This window comes from Spermophilus citellus (genome assembly GCF_964194105.1).
Source record: "Spermophilus citellus genome assembly, chromosome: 2".
Taxonomy (NCBI): Eukaryota; Metazoa; Chordata; class Mammalia; order Rodentia; family Sciuridae; genus Spermophilus; species Spermophilus citellus.
This window is the reverse complement of record NC_138183.1, coordinates 142,415,319-142,434,507: the sequence shown is the minus strand read 5'-3', so window position 1 is coordinate 142,434,507 and position 19,189 is coordinate 142,415,319. Positions and strand designations below refer to the sequence as shown.

At 39.5% G+C, this 19,189-nt stretch overlaps 2 pseudogenes across 2 annotated transcripts; both read left to right on the top strand.

The window, feature by feature from the left end:
• Nucleotides 1-264: 264 nt before the first annotated feature.
• LOC308631506 (olfactory receptor 10D1B-like) lies at nucleotides 265-1,172 on the top strand (annotated as a pseudogene). Its single transcript has one exon. The product of its transcript is annotated as an olfactory receptor 10D1B-like (transcript).
• Nucleotides 1,173-5,486: 4,314 nt separating this feature from the next.
• Nucleotides 5,487-6,491, top strand: LOC308641619 (olfactory receptor 8G50-like; annotated as a pseudogene). The gene is made up of 2 exons: nucleotides 5,487-5,501; nucleotides 5,552-6,491. The product of its transcript is annotated as an olfactory receptor 8G50-like (transcript).
• The last annotated feature ends 12,698 nt before the right edge of the window (nucleotides 6,492-19,189 follow it).

Sequence of the window (19,189 nt, the reverse complement as noted above, 5' to 3'; positions counted from 1 at the left end):
GGGATATTTTGAATATTTCTGTAAATTTCTCCTCTTGTCATAGTAAACAATCATTTCTCTTAAAAATAGTTTTTCTAAGATTGGATTGACTGACTCTGAAATAGCCACATCTTTTTACCTGAAATTTTTACATAGATTTTGCTCTTTACTTTCATATGTCCAGTTGCTTCTTTTTAAAAATATAGTCAAAGCTTAATAATATGACATTGTTGTACACATTTTGGTGTTTTAGACTCCTTCTCAGGGTTAGAATTTCTTACAGCTATGAAGATTCCCTTTGTGGTGACTGAGTTTGTCCTGCTAAGAGTCCCAAACCAGAGGGTCTGGAGACCATGCTCTTCATCTTGTTTTTGTCCTTTTACGTCTTCAGCTTCATGGGGAACCTGCTAATCTTGCTGGCAATTATCTCCTCCACTTGGCTTCATACCCCCATGTACTTCTTCCTGTGCAAGCTATCTATTTTTGACATATTTTTCCCCTCTGTGAGTTCTCCCAAGATGCTGTTCTATCTGTCAGGGAACAGCAGAGCCATCTCATATGTGGACTGTGGGTCCCAGCTCTTCTACCATTTTCTGGGCTGCACTGAGGATTTTCTGTACACAGTGATGGCCTCTGAGTGCTTTGTTGCCATATGTTTCCCTCTATGCTACACCATAATCATGAGCCACAGAGTGTGCGCCATCTTGGCTCCAGGGCCCTCATTTTGGGGCTGCATTCAGGCCACCTTTCTGACCACTCTCACCTTCCAGCTGCCCTACTGTGGTCCCAATGAGGTGGACTACTACTTCTGTGACATCCCAGTGATGCTGAAGCTGGCTTGTGCAGACACTTCAACCCTGGAGATGGTGAGGTTCATCAGTGTTGGCCTCATGCCCCTCAGCTGCTTCCTCCTCATCCTCACCTCCTACAGCTGCATTGTCCACTCCATTCTTCAAATTCGATCTACGGAAGGCCGCCGCCGTGCCTTCTCCACCTGCAGTGCCCACCTCATGGCCATCCTCCTCTCCTTCATGCCAGTGGTCCTCATCTACCTGCAGCCCACTCCCAACCCCTGGCTTAATGCAACTGTTCAGGTCCTGAACAACTTGGTCATCCCCATGCTGAACCCCTTGATTTATAGTCTCAAAAATAAGGATGAGGAAGGTCCTCCACCTTCTGGGCTTCCTTCCTGAATAATTGTAGAGAGAGATCAGTAGCTAACACTTCAGCCACACATCATAGCTGATGAAATACTTTTATTTGGATTGCATAAGGTATTATTATTATCTTCATTTTATGACTGGGGGACTGAGATGCTCTGAGTTAAAGTGACTTGTCTCAGGATGTGTGAAGAACAAATAGCAAAATGAAGACTCCAGGGTTGGTCTTCTGACACTGGGAACCATGTTTTTTTGTGGACATTACAGGGCTCATAAAGAGAAAGAGAACATTTCCCAGAAGGCAGAAAAAAAAAATGGACCTTCTGCTTCTCAGTCTTAATTGTCTTCATCCTTTTTCATTCCTAAACCTCATATTCTTCTCACACTGATATTCTTTCATGTTAGCTACAGTGTTTGTCTCCCCAAACCATTAGACAAGCCATCATTTTATTGGCTAAAGCGTTGTTAGGGAAATGAGAGAGATATATCCTCATGGCTTCCAATAGCATCCTATTACTTCAGAACTACAAAGAATGTGTATAAAGAAAATGCTTCTTGCTAGGACCTTGGGCAGGTTTCTCAGTGAAGCAGAAATACCAGTATTCTATACCACTTACAAACCATGACTTTTGGGCTTAGACCTGGATATAGGCATTGGTGGTAGACATCAGCTTGTAAATGGGAAGAGAGAAGAGATAAAGGGATCCATGGAGAGGGGATTAGGCTGTGATTCCATGTGAGAAAATCTGGACTTGTCTTTGCCTTGTTCAGTATAATCAGTGGTCAATGCTGAGTATTGCTGGGTTCCAGCTATTGTTTTGCTGTGTTTTGGGCTTCTTTGTTTTACTAGAAGGGTTTTGCTCTGATTTATCTTCCTCTATTTATTGATTTTTTTTTGGTTCAACTAGGCTATGAATGAGAAATATTTCATTTCAATCAGGCCAGGTATAATTTTCATGATCGAATTTTAAAAGTATACTATCATGCTTGGGAAACGCTACTGCTGTAAAGTTTGTTGTGGAATGAATTTGATCAAATTATGTCATTTCATTATATATGAATATATCACAGTGAAACCCCCTATTGTGTATAATTAATATGCAACCATAAAAATGTTTTTTTAAAAACCAGATGTGTCTGCAAATTAAATGGAAATTATTTGAAAAAAAAAATATAGAGAAGAAAAGATCCTGGTAAGAAGGTGATAGAAAAGGAGTGGGTAGAGACAGAAGAAAGGCTTTTCTTTTGTCTTCTCTTCTCATAATTAGAAAGCAGCCAAGGAACCTGCCAGGCCCAACCAGCAGTATGTGTCTGCCTGTAACCACCAGGGTGAACTGGCACATGGTCCAGGAAAGTAGGCAAACTTTTGCCTGATATTACTGTGAACCTCCTAAAATCCTTCTATTGCAGCAGTTTACCTTTTCCTTTTCAGTAAACAAAAGCCTAAAAGGGAAGTGGAAATACATCTCAGGTTATTTGAATTTTACTGCATCACAAACCCTTCTCATTTCTCTTAGGATCCACTCTAATGATTCCCTTCCTCAGTTTCCTGGCTACATATGGTCATTCAAAACAGAACAGTCTATAAGAATAAAATATGGGCTCCTGCTTCTTTTCCAATTCCTGTTTCCAAGTAGAGAAAGATCATTTTAATTCCAATTATTCTAGACCCTTTTACTCTCAGAAGGTAAGAGGACTTTCATGAACTTGAGTCTCCTTATAATATAACAGTGATTACATAGATCTACCTGAAAATGATTATTCATTCTTTCTGCAACAAATCTGAAGGCAGAAAATTATCTTTTTTAATAATTCAACTCATACAGCTTCCAGGTATGTTTAATGGTAAACATATAAAGATAAAACATATCTTTATGGCTATAGATCCTCCCTTTGAGGTTTCATACAATAGATGTTTGTTTTTACTGTCATATAGATAATAGGTGTAAATTATTTTAATCTAAATATTAAATTTTTCTGAATAATTGCAATCTATATACCACCATCATAAAATATAGCCTTCCAGAATTAACACAACTCACCAGATACAGTTTCTCTTGGGTATCTACCACTTCCCTCATTTTGAATACTCTCTTTCTTATAAAGAAATTACTGGTATTTATAGGTGTTTCTTCTCTGCATCCAGGGACTTTGATATGGGGAACTGTCAGGTCATTGCTTCTCCAGTTTGAATGTTGTGCAGAGCTCACTCATTTCTACTTATATGTCTACACTCAGGTTCCCTTAAAAAGCCTTCTTTGATCCCACTCTGGGCTAGCACCGTAATGACCATGTTCCTATAGGACCCCACAGTCATGTTCAGCACAGGAAATTAGTGTTGGCCTCCTGTCCCCTTCAAGATGGTATCATTCTGAAGATGAGGAATTCTATAGCATTTGTGTCCTTATGCTGAATGCCCACAACAAACATTTGACTTATCCTTGTCAAATTTGTTTTAAGATTAGTTCACATTCACAGCCCAATACTATCAACTTGAATCATTACAATTGTATAATTTTCCACAACTATTTTCTACTTGGGAATTCTCTTCAACCATACTGATTTCAGTCCTCCTTAGTTATATTCATTTTTTCACTTTTGTTCTAGTGGATTTTTATCTCTAATAAAAGTCATAGAAGAAAATGTTTGGATTGAATACATGCCTGCCTTATGTCTGTAACTTCTTCTCTTCTTTTTTTCTTTTCTTTGTTTCTTTTACTTTTATTATTTCTTATTAATTGTGCTGCTCTAAACATTGGTATACATCAAACTCTATAGTATATTGACCTTAATTTTTTTGGATAAATACCAGAGAGTGCTACAGTTGGATCATATGATGTTGATATTTCTAGCCTTTTGAGGAACCTCCATGCTGATTTCCATAATGATTCTACTAATTCATATTTCTACCAACCGTGTAGAAAAGTTCTTTTTCACTCATTCTTATTATGTTCAACTTACTATTGTTTTTTCTGTGTTAGCCTCTGGTTTGGGGATCTTATCTAAAGCCCTTACCATCAAATCCAAGGTCATAAGGATTTAGTTTTGTGTTTCTTTTCCTAATATTCTTAGAGTAATAGATCTTACATTTAGTTCTATGGCACATTTCTAATTGCTTTTTGTGAACTGTATGAAAAAGCAATCCAGATTAATTGCTTTACATGTCCCAATTTAATGGACCTTGTATAATTTGTTGAAAAAAAAGTTTTTCCTCATGGAATTGTCAATAAAATCTTACAATAAATTAATTCTTCATAGGTATGAGTTTATTTTTGTATTTCCAATTCTATTTTATTGAACTGTGCATCTGAACTTATGGAAATACCATACTATGTTGATTATAGTTACATTGTAGTAACTTCTCAAGTAGGAAATATGAGAACTCCAAGTTTATTCTCCTTTCATCAGTTTGCTTTGATATTTTATGACCCTTGAATTATTGTAGGAATTTTACAGTTTGTAATTAACTGCTACAACATAGCCAGGATTTTAATAGAGATTACACTAAGTTTATGCATCAATTTGGGAAGTACTGCCATTTTGACAAAATTGAGTATTGTTGATTCAGGAATATGGTATGTATTTTCATTTAAGTAGGGCTTTTATTCCTTATAACAATGTTTTGTAACTTTAGGCAAATTGCCTTGCATTTATTTTATTTAACTTATCACAAAATATTTTATTCTTTTTCAAGTCATTTCAAATGCAATTTTTTGATTGTTCATTGACACTGTAGAGAAATAAAATTCAGTTTTTCTATTGATCTTGAATTCTCCATATTCATGAACTTTAAAATTCATCCTCATAATTGTTTCCTAATGAGTCCTTAGTATTTTCCATAGACAAGCTTGTGCCATTTAAAAATAAAGATGGTTTTACATCTTGCTTTCAAATCCGTTTGCCTTTTAATTTTGTTTTCTTGCCTGATTGCACTAGCTGGATCTTGTTGTATTCTGTTGAACAAAAGTGCTGGGTGTGGACATCTTGACATGTTCATTACATTCGGGAAAAGTATTTCAAACTCCTTTCCTTTTGTGATATTGGCTGTATGATTTTTGTGTTGTTGTTATTTTAACATCAGCAAAATATTTGCTCTACAGAGCATTTGAAATTATTAGAAATAAGGCATGAAAAGTTCTCAAAACAGTCAATCATAGTTATCAGAACAGTTCTTTGGATTATCAGGAACTAGTTACTAATAACCACTCTTTTGCCAAATAATACAGATTAGGAAAATGCTGCTATTTATTGACATGTCCCATATTTGGGGGATCTCAAGGTTTTGGGCTGCAAACACAGATGAACAGTGGCCAAAGAAGTAGAAATATGGCTGAAAAAGCTTGAATTATGGCTCACACTTCAGTGAGATAGTAAATACTTATATTAAATTTGTTTTTTTCTTCCTCCAATAGGGTTCGAAGAAAAAAGTGACACAAGGAAACCATTCCACCACAGTGACAGAATTTATCCTGGCTGGATTAACAAACAAACCAGAGCTCCAGCTGCCCCTCTCCCTCTTCTTCATAGGAATCTACATGTTCACTGTGGAAGGGAACCTGGGCATGATCATGCTGATTGGGCTCAGCTCTCACCTGCATACACCTATGTACTATTTCCTCAGCAGTCTGTCTTTCATTGACCTCTGCTAATCCACTATCATTATCCCCAAAATGCTGGTAAACTTTGTGGTGCAGAAAAACATCATTTCCTACCCTGAATGCATGACTCAGCTCTATTTCTTCCTAGTTTTTGTTATATCAGAATGTCACATGTTGGCTGCAATGGCATATGACCGCTATGTTGGCATCTCTAACCCTTTGCTTTACAATGTTACTATGTCTTCTCAAGTCTGTTTCTGGTTGGTAGTTGAAGTGAGCTTGATTGGTGCCACAGTTCACACAGTCTACATGCTAAGAGTGCTTTTCTGTAAAGCTGATATAATCAACCACTATTTTTGTGATATACTTCCACTATTAGAGCTCTCCTGCTCCAGTACTTTTGTGAATGAAGTACTAGTTCTGTGCTTAGTGTGTGTAATGTCCTTGTCCCAACCCTGACCATCCTTAGCTCTTACATCTTCATCATTGCCAGCATCCTGTGCATTCGCTCCACTGAAGGCAGAGCGAAAGCCTTCAGCACCTGCAGCTCACAGCTGTTGCTCTCTTCTTTTGTTCCATTGCATTCATGTACCTGCAGCCAATGTCAGTTAGCTCCATGGACCAAGGGAATGTGTCCTCTGTATTTTATACTATTATTGTGCCCATGCTGAACCCTGTAATCTATAGCTTGAGGAATAAGGATATGAAACTTGCCCTAAATACGTTCCTTGAAAAAAAAACAACTGCCCTGTAAAAATAGTATTTTGCTTTAGTAAAAATTTACAATTTCTGGAGGTTTGATAAAGAAGCAGTCCAGATATAGCGATATATATTCACAAGTCGTGAGATTAATGCTAGTGTTTGATTTCTTGGAAGACAGATGCCAAGGATAATACTGGATACCCAGGATCAGATACAGAACAGCACCTCTTTAAGATGTGCCATGATCCATCTGTGCAAAATAACCTGAATCACATCTAAACACATTTATAAACCTTAAAAACACTCCTTAGGGTTGAATATGCCTCATTTTAGGCAAGTTTTTTTTTTAAATCTTAATTCTGGGAATAAATATATTTGGTTAGTATCCTTTTATATTCTCAATATTTTGTATACCTGTTCTTTTTAACTAAGTTTATTGGCAAACATTTTTGAAAGTTTGAGCTCTAAAATAAATAACCAAACATAACAATTTGTAATACCCAAAGTATTATGCCTAATTCTTACTAAGTTTATAGAACACTATTAGGAAATATGGAAGCATGTGATGAGTGACCATTGTTCTAACTCACAAGGAGATAGCACTATAGATGGAAAGATTGACAATAATATACATGATGAATAATACTAGGAATACTTTTACATAAATTAAGCAATAATCCTTGCTCCTCAGTTTAGGGATGATGTTACTGCCTCTACTTTCTTCATAATTCTATACTCATTTTCCCTTAATCCAAAGAGATAATTTTTTCCAAACTTCATTATAGAATCTCTTAGTTGGAAATGATCGTTTTGTTATTTACTTGTGCATATAATATTTCTTCCATTGGAAAATTTAAAGTTAAAAATTATTTTTTTACTAATGACAAATATCATTTCTAACCAAAGACTATTATTCACTCAAAAAAAAAAAATATTTTTTTTTTTTTAGGGTGAGGGGAGCAGGGATCAAGGAAGAAGACTTCCAAGAAGTAAATTTGCTTCTTTCCCCCTTTCTCATACTGATGTCTTTTCAAACAGCAAACAGAAAATTTGTGTTCTTTTCCTGGAGGCAATTTTCTCCTTATTAAGTCTCTCTTGGTGGCATCTATTAGATGTTCAGCTCCTATATATTCTCTTAGTGGTAATTTAACCATGTCCACTTTATGCTTTGAATATAGCCCTTGCTGTTCTGTCACTGATGCTTATTTTTAAGTTGACATGTTTTTTCCTCTTCTCCCTCTCCCAAATTAGCAAGTGAATTCAATCCCCTGTTGGAGCACACCTGGAATGTAACCTTTGAATAACTTCATTTAAAACTCTCTGTTTCAATGGATGGGCAGAATCTCAGCCCCTAGGTCAGGAGTCCCCTGTGTTTTTCCTTTGCTAGCAAAGCTGTAAAACTTTTTACCTTTTTCTCAAACCATGTCCTCATTATTGGATTGGCATCAGGGACAAGGACCAAACTTTTGGTAATAAATTGGCAACCTAGATGGGACCAAGTGCAACTCCTGCTCCAGTTTTCTTGGGCAGGTCTGGCACATTGGACAACCCACCCCCTTCCATGCTGAGGATTCAAGGTACCTGGTAAGTTTTTTGAAAGGTGACTGCTAGGGAATTAGGAAATGGGGTGAATTTTCCTTCAGCTGAAATATAATATGTCAAGAGCTTTGTAATGTTGTGAACAACCAATAAAAAAAAAAAAAATCAGAGGAGTTTTTCTGTAAGTAAAGGGAGTGACTCAGGGACTCTCCTAGCAGCTGCTGAAGCTCCTTCTCTTCAGAGAATTTCTGACTTCTTTCCTTGAACTGTGCAAAATACTCCCTCAGATTGGTCTAAGAGAAGCAATGTGTCTGTCACACAAAAGGACTAACTAACTTTGCCAAGAGATCTGTAAATGACAGTTAAAGGAATTCCTCTACTAAACAGAGACAATGCTAAAAAAAAAAAAAAGCTATTTTACAGAAATCAAATGACATTACATATCTTAACTACAGTTCAAGGGGACACGGACACCTTGGCCATTATATAAACTAAATGCTTTGTGTGTTTCTAACAACTGTGTTAATGTTATAAGTCTTAAATGGCCTCCACTCACAAATCAGTGTCATGTCAGTGCCATCTTAAGCTTTATTGAATTACTGACTTCATGGTTTTCAGAGGCCAGCTAAAATATTAATTGTTTTTGTGCTAATTGTTTACCAAAAAATAAAGTTTTGCTTGTTTATTGTTGTCCTGGCATAATACCTGACCTATGTATGCCTTTTCTAGTAATGAACAAACTGCTACCATGGACCTCTGGACTGCCCAGATGCTAAATACCCTTAATTGTCTATGTCTCTCGAGATAGAAAACAAGGATTTGGGGTCACTTCTCCCCAACTTTACCCTCTGTCAACAGAAAGCAGCTTGTAAATATTACCACCCACTTTTACTTAGAAATGGAAGGCAGAAATTGACAGTGGGGAAATGTAACAGTGGTTTAAATAAAGTTTATTTTTTTATTTTGTTTTTTTTTATTAGTTGTTCATGACAATACAATGATCTTGACATATCATACATTTGAATCAAATGGGGTATAATTTCTCATTTTTCCAAGTGTTCAGGTTGCAGAATCACATTGGTTATATGACCACATATATACATACAGCAATACTAGTGTCCATGAAGTTTAAATGAAGTTTTTTTTTTTTTTTTTTTTGCTCTGTCACTGAGGCTTATTTTAAAGCAAATACGTTTTGTCCAATTCTCCCTCTTCCAAATTAGCAAGTGAATTTTGATTCCCCAGGTCCATCCCAGTCAGGGCACACCTGAAATATAATCTTTTAATCATCTTTTTAAAAATCCTCTGTTCCAGTAAATGGAAGGAGTTGGAGAATGTATTGCCAAGTGAAGTTAGCCAATCCCCAAAAACCAAATGCCGAATGTTTTCTGATATGAGGAGGCTGATTCATAGTGGGGTTGGAAGGGTCTTGGGAGTATTAGAGGAACTCTAGATAGAGGGAAGGGGTGGGAGGGGAAGGAAGGGGGCATGGGAGTAGAAAAGATGGTGGAATGAGATGGACATCATTATCCTAAGTACCTGTATGAAGACATGAATGGTGTGAATATACTTTGTATACAACCAGAGATATGAAAAATTGTGCTCTCTATGGGTAATATGAACTATCACATAACAAAGTAGAATAGAAAATAAATTATAAATATCCTCCATTCCCCCAATGAGCAGAATCACAGGAGATCCTGGCATTTTTCCTTTGCCAATAAAGCAATAAAACCTTTTTTTCCCCATTTTCCCAAAACCGTGTTCTTGTTATTGGATTAGCATCAGGGACAACAATTGAGATTTTGGTAACAATAAGAGTATCTACATTTTTTTTTCTTTTTGTATCTTTCTAGAAGAAGTTCTCATATTTTTGGAGACAAGGTGTTTCTTTTTCACTTCAGTGCCTCTTCTACATGACAGGCCATTGTTGTATTCTTTCTGACACCTCTAAGCTTTGAAGTCTTCAAAAACTTTGCATTAAGGAGAAAAGTATGTTCACCTCCAAATAACATTGTGCTCTTCCCTGCTCCCGTCTCTTGCACTATGTCCACAGATACAGCAAAGCGACACTTCTACTTTCAAAGCTAGCGTGAGAGTTTAACCTTGGTTAAGTTGCTTTTCTCTCATTTAAAAAGCATAAAACTGTGCTTGTGTTGTCATCAGCTGACCTTCTATGTGACAGAACACCTCAATGCAAAATCACCTTTATGTCACCCTATAAAACTAAAACTTATAATGACAGAGAGAAGGCTATCCCCCCTTTGAAAACTATAGGAAAACATTTTCTGAATTTTCTATATGCTACTCATTTCTTATGTTCTTACCTCATTTTATTTTCCTAGAAAAATATCTATATATCTATTCATATCCATATATCTATACAAATATCTGATCCATATTTTTGTGAAGGGTAACTTATAATACATATGTATATGTGAGGATTGTATTTGTATTGCTTGATCTGTTTTACAAGGTTTATGTGTATGTAATTTCCATTTGATTATGTGAGGTATTTAACAACAATTTCCACTATATTTTTTCTTATTACTGGAACAAAAGATAGAAATGACATTTATACATTTTTATTATGTTTCAAAGCATTCAGTTCTATGTTGAAACTGCTAAAAATATTTATAAGAATTTAACTCCATCAACTTGCCTCAGTCTTCTATTCAACTGTAAATTAAACTTACTTCTCAGCCACAATGAAAATACAATTTTCCAATAGAGATTTTTAATCCTTCTAGTTTGCATTTGACTTATTATTGTCCAACTGTTCTGGACAATAATCTCCACAAAGGATCCCCTCTCCACAAATACTTTATTACCACACCTCTAAGATATAGAACACATCTTGCCATCCAAAGGACCCTTATTGATTTTCTTATACCTATCTCATACTAATAAGAAAATTATATCTACCTTATAACATATATATTAATATCTTATCAATCTCAAGAAGCTACATATGTTTTTTATACTCACCCTTATTATGCTTAACTTTGTAGAATAATTCCAGAATTTGTAAAAATAATGATGATGTTCTGAACAATAGTTTTCAAAGATCTTGAAGGAATATTCCTGAGCTTCTTCTGTGACAATTTCTAGTCCAGATGTGATAACTTTTGAATGTTCTTTTCTTGAAAACCAAGGATTTGTTAGAGAAATATGCACTTTTTCTTGATTTTCATTCATGTGTCATGAATATGTAAAAATAATAAATATGTTGACACCTGATGAATAAACACAGAAAATCTTGTGGTAGAATGATAACTGGAACTCAACTCAATGTGAACTAACACATTCTTCACACACAGTGTAGAGCATAATTTCATCTATGCTGGCATTGAATTTTTTTTTACTATGTAGATGTTCAGTACATTATATAATATATAAAATGAACTAAAATTAAATTTCTAAGAAGAAAAAGAGAGAACTATATTGTTAAGTAAAATAACCTGAAATTCTATAGCCAGGAAATATATTTATCTGCCTTTTTTAGGAAAGTGGGGATAGTTAAATTCATTTGATTTGATTCCAGGTAATAAAGTCTACTTAGTTCATATATGTTTATACACAGACGTCTGTTAATCCAAACTGCAGTTTGTTCACACCTTTATTTGATGTAATATAGGTGAAGTTATTCAGGGTTGTCCCATGGAAGATCTAAAATTATGTCATATGTCAAATTAAGCATAATTTGAGGAAATTCCTTATCAATCATGTCATCTATAAATCTGAGTCTAGGAGGAACCTGCTGTCAACCTATTTCTTTCACTTGACACTAAGTTACTATGAGTAGTGATAATGAGTGAAAAATATTTTGAGTCTATGGATAGTGTTGGGTACAAGTGTTGTTCAGTCATTTCAAAGGAATGCACATTGTGGTGGTCGCAAACATACACCTGTAGGATGAACTTGCAAATATACTAAGCCACATGAAGGCCTCAGTGTGGTTTGTCAAGATCATCCTGATTCACAAGGACCCGTCTTTCCCTCGCCTTAGAGGGAACAGAACCCAAGTCCTGGAAACTGCCTTTAAGACTCCAAATTTGTTTTGGAGAGGGTAAAAGAACACCAATGTTGGAGAGGACTATGATGAGTTTTAGTTAAAAATTGATTTCTAAATGTGGAATCAGAATAAAGTAATACATGTGTAATATAAGCATATATCATTGTTTCTAAATTATCATGTTAAATTTCATAAATATCTATTAGATCTCCTAAAAAGTTGATATCATCAGGAAAAAACTCCACTTTTATCCTCTTCCTGGGAAATATTTTCTATTCCCATACTGAAATTTTTTCCTAAACTTGGTTTCAGCTTTTATTTTGACACCTGTGTTTGTATATTCAGTTTTTTTTTAAATCCAGGATTACTTGCATATATCATCTAATCACCTGTTTTTAATTCAGTGTAATCATACACACACACACACACACACACACACACACACACACACACACATTGATCAGGTGTTTTTACCATCTTTTTTCTTTATGAGGCAGCAAAAGCACAGAGAAGATACAGAATATGCCCAAGACTGCACAGTGCATTCCCTACTGAAGGTTTGTGTCTCCTCCAAATTCATGTTGAAGCCCTAATGCCAATATGATGGCATGAGAAGTGGGGCCTTTGGGAGGTAATCAGATTTCGATATGCTGGGCGGAGGGCATGTCTCCCAAGATGAGATTAGTGTTCTCAGAATTTCAAAAAGAGACCAGGGCTTACTTGCTCTCCACCAAGTGAGAATACAGTGAGAAGCAGCCAGCTATGAGCAAAAAGAGGGCTCTTTCCAAGAATTCAATCTATCAGTACCTTGACCATTAACTTCCCACCCTCCCAAATGGGGAGAAATAAATGTTTCTTAAGCTTCGAGTATTTTGTTTAGCAGCTAGAACTGACTAGCACAGTCAGTGAAAGGACTTTGTGAATATACAATGAAATAATGTATGCAAAGTGGTCTATGAATATAAGCTATTGCATTATCACCTTCATCATCATTACCATTTTCCTAACCAAATGGCATAGGAGCTATTTTTCACACCTAATTCAATTCCAAAAGAAGCCACTGATATTTCTCCAGCAGAAAGAGGTTATGACTGCTCCAGATGAGTTACTACCTAGATTTTCAGGTTGTTTGTGGCCATTTTATGGATCTACATAGACCTTTGGCTGCTCTGTAAATGAGTTTTCTGGCCCATCATGAGATTTATACCCCTGTGCCATCAATACCATCCCCTTTTAGGGTGTCCAATTATGACCAGTGATTTACATCTCGAGCCATTCTGAAACCCATGTGGATTTTCTCTTTCTCAGAGGTCTATAAAAACATGAATGACAGGTGATGTCACTGAACAACAAAGATGGGAGAGGACAGCTTGAAGAGCCTGGAGAGGAGCCAAGCAATCAGAGAAAAAAATAACACTAAGAGTGGAGGAGGCCAACCTCTGTCCAGAGGGCTCTGGGAAGAGCCAGCCTGATTTCCTTCTGGGACCTGCTCATGGGCACTGGCCTGGGCAGGCACCAAGATGTGGTTTCACCAGACTGAGGTTCTGATGGAGTTGGTGTCTGGTGCCAAACTTTAATTCAACTGTTAGCTCTAAAAACAGGAAAGCATATGTTCTAATCAATAAAATGTTCCCTTTTGGACAATATTATGGTACAAAATTCTGATGTTTTTTTCAGATTTAAAAATGTAATAATAAAATATAATATTATTACAGCATAATATTTAAAACAACACAAAATGCAAGCATGGCTTTAGATTTCTCACAAATCATATTTTCCCCCAGATTAAATTTTTATTCAAATATATCATTTATATATCTTTATGGGGTATATTATGGCAACTCAATAGACGTACACAAGTTTTATCATGCAACTTTGATATTACATCCAGGAAGTCCCTATAATGAAACCTGAAATTAGTTTCATTGTGATGAATTACTTTTCCTAGAATTCATACTGTGACAGAGTCTGAGAGACTGTCTCTTCAGGCCCTTCAAGAATTAGGACATTCTAGCACTTTAAGTAGGTGGCGTTGATGCAGGAAAGATGAGTCTGGACACCTGAGGAATTTGGAGGAAGCAGATTTATTTAAGCTGCAGCAATCCAGAGGAGCTAACACCAAACAAGCTCTGGACCCCAGGTCTGGAAATTCTCTAAGATTTCAGTGGGTGGTTACACAGCACAATGTTTAATATAACTTAACTTTGTTCCACATTCATAGGTTGGACAGAGGTTTCACAATTTTTTACACAGAAAACAGAAATTTTCGCACATCAAAAAACTTGATTGGAGACTATTTTTTTTTTTTTTTAGGATGTGGATGAGCACAATACCTTTATTTTTGTGTGGTGCTGAGAATTGAACATGGGGCCTCACATGTGCCAGGCAAGTGCTCTATCACTGAGCCACAACCCCAGCCCTGCAGGCCTAACTCTTACAAGAAGGAGGAACCTGGCCTTCACAACAAAAAGGAGCTCAAAGCACAATGAGTGCTCTGGAAATTTTGTTGACTTCTTAAAATAATCTCTTCTTGATTAGGAGAGAGACTTGTGTGTTACAATTAAGGTGGGAGTCTTTTGGAAACTACAGCATTACCCCCTTTGATGCTCATTATTTAATCCTCTAAGTCAAAGGGCATTATTATCTTCTTGGCTTAAAGGTTTATATGATGTAATATCATAGTTGTTGTTTCTCTTTTTTAAAAAAGAAACCTGCTTCTATTGTAGAACCACTAGTTTTAATGAAAAGAGGAAACAAACATGGAAGCAATACACAAGTTCATAGCACAATCCATGCCATGTCAATTAAGCTTTTGAATCCACCAAGAAAAGGAAACCATCCTCCCAATAGTGAGCTTGGATCTCAACTGCAATGCCCTTTCAGGATTGAACTGGTACATGTGTTTGTTTTCTGATATTATTAACTATGTGTTTGATTGTTATCAGTCCTAGAGTCAAGACAAAACAAGGGACTCTGTATATGACAGAAGTAAGGGGTGGCAATGACAGTATAAGAGCTGTCTTAAAGAGTGAAACTGTCCGTTTTCCTTTTGGCTAGTATATCTTTCACCTTGTACATCCAACCCAGAGTGGCTGAAGCAGGGCTGATGTTTCCTCTAGCTTTGGGCACATTCAGGCTAGTCAGCTTCCAGAGTGACTTGAGCAGGGTTGGTGTTCTTCGGATCTTTGAGTTTCTCTGGTGTTTCCTTCTTCCTGATGCTCAGCTTAAGGGGTACAAGTTAAGGAGGGAAAGCTGCAAAAGAATGTACGTAAGAATAAGAGATTTTATTTTCAGGAGGTTCCAAAGCAGGCTAAAAGGAACAAAGTATTACATAATGTATATCTCTGCATATGTACATACATGCATTGACATATTTGGTGACACTCTAAAAATTAGAGTAAGGGATTGTAGATAGTGCTCTATGTGGGGGTGTGACAAGAGTTGGGGGATATCCCAGGAGGCTTGAACTATGTAGACTTAACTCAATGTAACTTTAAACAAATTTGAAAACAGCCTATAATTTCACAACCCTGACCCAACATTGGCTTATGATCTTCCATATATTATCATTTCATCTAAAAAATGAAGTAAATTCAATCGCCTGCTCACAGGTCAATTGCCTTCCAAAGGTGCACCTCTAAGTGGGTTGACTTTAATCTCAGAATATATTTCTGCATGGAAATCATGTCAAATGCCTTCCTCGCTCCCAAAGTTTAGGTACTGCTCAACAGCTTAATTTTACCCCTGGCTTATGCTCCTCACCAACTTTACTTTACCAGATGCAAACCCAAGGTTGTACCTAGTTCTGCACCCTGGTCAAGGTCACCCAGTTAAGAGGGATTTAAATCCAGCTCTACCCAATCTGAAGTCTTTACTTCTCCTCACACTACCACTTAGCCAGACAAACTTGCTTACTTATATTTTTCTTTTCTTGATAATCTCTTGGAAGAAGCCAGTGTTAGGCTAAATTTGGTAGATCTAGGAGGGTATTTTCCCAATAGGCTATTTTTCCTACAAGTCCAGGTATGGCCAGTCTGGCTGTCCCCAGCCTGCTGCAATGTACTGGGGCCTCACGCCACTGCCCAGAGACCCTGTGCCCAGATGACCCTATGTCAAGGACACAGAGTCTCCTCAGGGAAGAGTGGAGGAGTAGGGGAAGGAGACACCATGGAAAGTTCAGGAGAAAGGACCAGAAGGTTCTTCCAGGGCTAGACTCCAAGAGCAGCCAGAGATCCCTCTCTATCTTGCCCTACAGGATCAGGTCTAGACCTGGCCAGCAGCTACCAGGCTCTAACCCCACCCTCTCACCAGTGAGCTGGACCCACCTAGCCCCACCCACTGCCTGCTGTGAGGACTGCAGCCTTTATTTAAAGTGCTCACTTGTTTATTTGGATGAGTTCCCTCAGTTAGAGCCACAACTCCTCAAGGGTCCTAAGGACTGGTGGCTGGTCCTGGGTGACAAAAGGCAGGCAGCATGCAGTGCAACTTGGTGACGTGACTGTAATGGAGAATGATCAGTTTCCTGGCTCTTATACATCTTGAGCAGAGAAGCATCCTTGGGGTCAATTCACTGCAATGGCACCATCATGAAATGGTGGCATATGGTGGCAAGAGCAGCATCCAGCTGTTTTGGGCACAGGGCATCAGGCATCAAAAGTCAGGAGTTGAGTATTGGCGTGGGGTGGGAACGACTGTGGCGGTGTCAGCATGCAGCTGTGATTTGGGAGTTCGGTGCTTCCTACTCATGGTGGCGGTGACAGTGGAAGAATCCAGAAACAGTGGTTGTAACAACAGATGCATCCAGCCATGAGTGTTTTCATCTGCTCTAGTGACAAGGGTCTGGCAACAGTTGCAATGAAGTTGACCCCAGTACTGAGTGCCACTGTCTAGTATCCATGTTAAAGTCTGGTGGCAGCAGGGTGGAGCTCCAGAGTCTGGCAGGGGTGGGAGCAACATGCAGCTGCATCAGGGGTCCAGCCTCAGTATAGGGGTCAGGCACCAGATGTGGGGTAAAGTACAATGACACTGGGGACGTGGTGGGCAGTGTTGGAGTCCATCTGGAGTTTGGAAGTTTGAGTGCTGCACAATGGTGGTGGCACCATAAGAGTTCAGAAGCAGGGGCAGCAACAACAGGCAGTGTCCAGCAGTGAGCATCTTGATCCTGCAGAAGTAACTGGCGTCCAGCTGCAGGACAGTGAAGGTGGCATCCAGGGGCCATGTGGGGAGTCTGGTTGGCTACAGCGAAGAGCTCCTGGCTGGCATGGCAGCAAGGGCATGGGATAGTGGGTGTCAGAGTGATAAGGTAACCAGTAGATGGGATGTCCTCTGTGGTGGAGGCTCCAGGCCCTGGTCTTGCGCCTCTTCGACTGGCCTGCTCAGGAAGAAGAATGCGGGAGGCGGTGGTACCCAGGCAGCTGCCCAGGACCTTATACTTCCCACAGCTGCCATGTCTCGCTCTGGCCATGAGCCCACTGTGTGTCTGCTCACCCCATCACCTGATATAGCCTCTCTACTGAGGAACTAGGCTGTCTGCTAGGTTGGGGCGTTCTTGGGAGAGAACCCCACCATCCCCAGCCACATCTTGCATGGACTGTGGGTGCAGAAAGCAGAGGTCCTAGGACATCTTCACGCCCAAAGTGCATTTCTGTGGCTGGGGGTGGCAGAAGACCAAGACAGAGAACTGCTTGCTCTTAGACTCCCACTGCCACCTGTGCCCTCCACCCTTGTCCCGCCCCAGGGATGCACTTGGAGGGTGAGGATTTTCTAGGCCCCCCCACCTCCCACCTCTGCACTCTGCTACCACAGCCCAGGGGAGATGTAGCTGGGGAGGGTGGGGGCCTTCTCCCAAGGCTGCCCCAGCTGGCAGCAGGCCTACTCATCCCTCAGAGGCTGCAACTCAGGGAGGGGCAGGGTGAACTCAAGGATTAGGTGAGCAGCCTGGTGGACTCAAGGCCAATGCCAGGCATTGCTGGAATGGGCAGCATAAGGTCCTCAGCAGGTGTCTGGGTACCACCAGCTCCTGCGCCCTGCTTCGTGGGCAGGCAGGCCCTACCAGGAGCAATACCAGTTGCCTGGAGGAGCCACTGCAGAGGCCATCACAGCCTCTAGTCGCCCTCTGACTCTGAGGCCTGCTGTCCCAAGCTGTCACCATCACCGCTAACAGAGCTCCATACTGAAGCCACTGGAGTTCCCACAGGGCCACCAGTGATGCCGCAGCCACCATCACTGCACTGGGGCCAGACTCCTGCCACTGCCAGAGGATGAGAATGCAACTCTCTGGATGCCTGGCTTGACGTTGCCACCTACAGACTCCTCAGTTGCCTTTGCCACCACTGCCATCACTGCACTTCAGACACCAATACCTCCACAGATTCCAAACGCCAAGGCTTCACTGCCCAGGCTCCTGCCCATGGCTGTCCTCCAAGCCTGAGGCCAATTCTCCATCCTGCTACTGATACATCTGGGCTCCTCAAACTCCCTTAAGACATGTAGGCTTGCTATTTGACATTCTCCCCACAGATGGATGCCCCTGCTACAGGATTCTGACACTGCTCCTGGTCACTGGGAACCTCCAAAAGAAACCCTGCTGTGGAACGCTGAGTTTGGCTTCTATATGCTTCAGTCCTAGAAACCAGACTTCTTTCACAGCCACTAGATGCCCTTACAGGTGCCACCTATACCTCCAGGCTTGGGAAGGGTCCAGCACATGCCCTTCCATGCCTGCTGCCTGTTCATATGTGTCAGGGGAATTAACCGTTGATTGGGTTAAAGCTCTCAGAACTGAATCATTTCACTGATAATTCTTGTATTGGCTCACCCATGAGCTTCTGGGGACACCTACTATGTAAAGCACAACACATCTTCATCGAATAGCTTAGCAAGACCTTCTAGATAACTTGCAAGAGCTTCTACATCAGCACTAGTTTCTTTGCCTTGCACTTTTATTTCATGGAGAGGGGCCTCTTGGCAAAAACTTAATGCACCAAACTCTGTCAGTTGCAATGAAGTTGGCCCCAGTGCTGAGTGTCACTGTCTAGCATCCATGTTAAAGTTTGGTGGCAGCAGGGTGGAGCTCCAGAGTCTGGCAGGGGCGGGAGCAACATGCAGCTGCATCAGGGGTCCAGCCTCAGTATAGGGGTCAGGCACCAGGTGTGGGGTAAAGTACAATGACACTGGGGCCTTGGTGGGCAGTGTTG